Consider the following 3,774-nt stretch of genomic DNA (forward strand, 5'->3'; position numbering starts at 1 on the left):
GCTCACGCATGCACTGGTGTTTTTTGTGGGTATAGTCACAGTGTTTTTCTTAGCTCGATCAGACATGGTGGATCTGTGATGTCACATCCATTTACATGGTGCAAGGTCGTGGGGAAAAGAGTCTTATGTAATTTTGCTGATGTTTTTTGTTGTTTTCTTGGATTTGTTCCAAACATTTTTAGCGACACTGAAGAACAGCTTAAAACATCGGGTGGAATGTGGACCATGATGGGAAAGACAAAATAGATGTGTTGAAATATGATCCATATCCATCAGTTGTCTTCAGCTCATCCCCAGCCTGGCTTGAGTACCAGATGTGTGCACTCATGTTTCCTCCCACAATCCAAAAACAGGTTTAATTGGAGACTCTATGTGTCAAACAGGACTAATTTAGTGGTGGACAAAAGTGGACAAAAACTAGATTACTAAAAAGTAGTGATGGGTCAATGAGGTATCATGAAACAGTGTTGCTGTGTCGATGAAACAGTGTCCTAATTTTCAGAGGCCACTAGGTGGTGCTCTTGGTTTAGAAATGATGTGAGGTTTCATTGAAATCGTCGTTGAAGTCCAAGCATGTTACAGCAGACAGTGCCATCTGGTGGCCTCTGAAAATCAGGACACTGTTTCATGAAGCTTCATGTACCCCTCACGACTGTATCACCTGAATGAAAGCATCATCCTGTGTGAGACGTTTAAGGATCTGCGCTAGGATCACTTTTACCACACAAGCGATCAATAATGGTTCGAATCAACCACTGGGGACGAGGCACAAATGCCAGCGTGAGGGTGGGCGTGGGGGACGCCAACAGTTCACCAGAGGGGGCACAAAAGTGTGAAAAAATGAAGTATTTGATGGTGTTGTGTGTTGGTCGAGTTGATTGAGTTGCTTGGTTATTCGCTGTCTCTGGCAACAGTGTTGTGCGCAAATGAGTCATACTCAACAGAAAATCAGCAGTGGTTGCTTTTTATAATTTAATTTATAGAATAAATAAAAACAAATCTGAAATATATTGGATTTCATTGAGGTAACTGGATTTTGGTTTGCATTATCAAATGTTTTGAATATTTACCAAAGAGAAATTATGAAGTAAATATGTTTAAAACATCATGGTCAACCGAACATTTGACACCACCGGATAGAGCTACATATTCTGAAAAATATGTAAAGATAGGTTTGATTTATGGATTAGATAAAAGGAAAAAAAAATCTATCGTGTGTTTGTCTGACTTTTCAAAGATCAAGTCAATCCCTGAGTGGGCCAATTTTTAAAATAGAAAACAGGCCAACAATAGTCTGTCTATTGAGTTTTCAGTCGGTGCAAATCTTGTTTTGAGTCTGTGAATCAATATAAACATTATTTATTTATTTATTTATTTTTTGGTAAAATGTTATCTGCCCTGTCCAGTTATTGCCATTATCCCCCCATAGATAGGAATGCCAGGAGGACTATAATTAAATATTAAAGAAGGGATTAGGAATACAGACGTTAACAGGAAACAATGTGTAAATTTATTTAGAAATATATAAAAATTTACATAAGTCATTAATTAGCCTATAAGGACATATATATACACACAGAAATGTGAATATAAATGAGGAAATACGGACATCCAGTTGCTACATTTCCAACAAGCCTATTCCCAACAAGTCTTCTACTCCCAGTCCCTTCTATTTAATTATGACCCCTTGTCATTCCATAAGTAGGTGTTCATTTTTGTGTAAATATAAATGAATGATGTGGTTATAAACACGTAATCCATCACATCATTTACTCCTGTTGTTAATCCTGGATGCATATTCTCTCATGGAAGTATGAATGTGGATAACTGCAAAAGAGACAGATGGAAGCTTATGTAGGACTTTTCACATAATTCAAGTGTGTATCAAGTGTGTTGCTGTTTCCCCAGGATGAGAACAGAAGTGAATAATTCCCATCCACAGCAGAACAGAGCAGATTATGACAGAAATGGAGCAGAAATAAAGACAGAGCAGCGTGGAACCAAAGACACAGCCTGCTGGGGATCCTGAAGGAGACTGTCAGAAATACAGGCAAGAAGCTGGAGAATTACCGGCTATTTCGTGGCCATGTTTAAACTTGCTGTGACAATATCAATAATAGAGATTACGAGGTTGAGTTTTGCTCTTGAGCTTCATGAACTGGACCATAACTTCAGTTTTGAATTGAACAAATAAAGAACATTGATTTGCACTGCCACTGAAGGAAGCATACCTAAGATCCAAGGTATTTTTATGCAAGTTTTTATATAAATAAAATAAAGATTTATTTTATTTTATTTTATTTTATTTTATTTTATTTTATTTTATTTTATTTTATTTTATTTTAACCCAAATGTTTAGTGTTTTTCCTGCTTTTTTGGAGTGTATGTTAAAATATCTTCCGTTTTAAAGCGCATATGGTCAGTGTTGGTGTGACAAGTGTGCGCTGACGCTCTTGTTTGAAGAGACAAGGTTCAAGTCAACGCTGGCAACAACACAATTGTGACTATTGGTGAGCTACAGAGCTGTTTTTAGAATCCATTGTTAAAGAGAGTGACCAGCAGCCCTAGTTTAATGAGTACACGACATGAAATGATGGTGTATTTTACCACAAAACTAAAAACAGGCAGCTTAATTTTCTCTTGGATTGCAGTCACCAACAGCAGAGACCTTTGACCTTTAAGCTCTTTTGAGGGGAAAAATTGCATCAAAATGTTTGTTTAAATATTATACTATCATTGGCTCGAACCGCACATCAGGGTTGACATGGAAAGAACCGAAATTGTGTCACTGTCTGTGTCAAAAATGTTTCATATATGAGGTCTTGCGACGGAAAAATAGGGCTTGACATGAAGTTACGACCTTGACTTGTTCCATACTGTAGGCCAATGTCTTGACTGACCTCATCCTGACCCAAACCCACTTATTGAAATATATAAAATTCTGGAATCATTCGCTGAAAAATCTAAAAACTGCATCTATTTTTCTGCTTTATAAACACCATACTGTCACAGTCATAATATCAGCAGATACATATTAGACACTGAGGCTGAATAGGGTGCTCAGACAGGCATTTTGTAGTAGAATTACAGTGCAAATCTGACAGCAACCAAACCTCTCTTCATCATAATTTGACTTTTTGTTTCAGTCGATTTACGCCAGTGAGTGACATAACATAGCTTTGTTGATGATGCACTTCAGTCCTATTGGGTGTATGTATGTCTGCGCATGTGTGTGTGTCTGTTTGTGTAGAGGTCTACTGCAGTGCACAGTTATGTAAGTCCCCTTTGTGTGTGTCTCCAACCCGCTAGTCTGCACCCACCTCAGAGATTAGATACAGAGAAATTATGCAATTGGAAGACCTATTATTCTGGACATAGTGTGTCTTCATATGATAAATTCCTCCCAAAATGTTGGATGATATGATCACTGTTGTTCAACATTGATACGAAAAATACACTTTTATCACATCTGTGCATCTAACACTTCGATGTTAAAATTTTAAGTCATATTGTTATTACATATTATTACATATATTAGTTTAAAACGGATTACATTTGCGGTGTGTGTGACGACAAAATGCCTGTGATTAAAGTACAGTGTATCACTCTTCACAATAACAATATTTTAAATCAGATGATAGCATGCCACATGCACGCACGTGTTTTCCACACACCTGCAGAAGTTTATGTTGCGCTTCAACTATGCAAAATGAATGAATGAAAATCGACTAGAATTGGCCGTCCTGTTTATTTAAGTAATTACGGTAGCGCCTA

Source organism: Synchiropus splendidus, chromosome 13 (genome assembly GCF_027744825.2).
Source record: "Synchiropus splendidus isolate RoL2022-P1 chromosome 13, RoL_Sspl_1.0, whole genome shotgun sequence".
NCBI lineage: Eukaryota > Metazoa > Chordata > Actinopteri > Syngnathiformes > Callionymidae > Synchiropus > Synchiropus splendidus.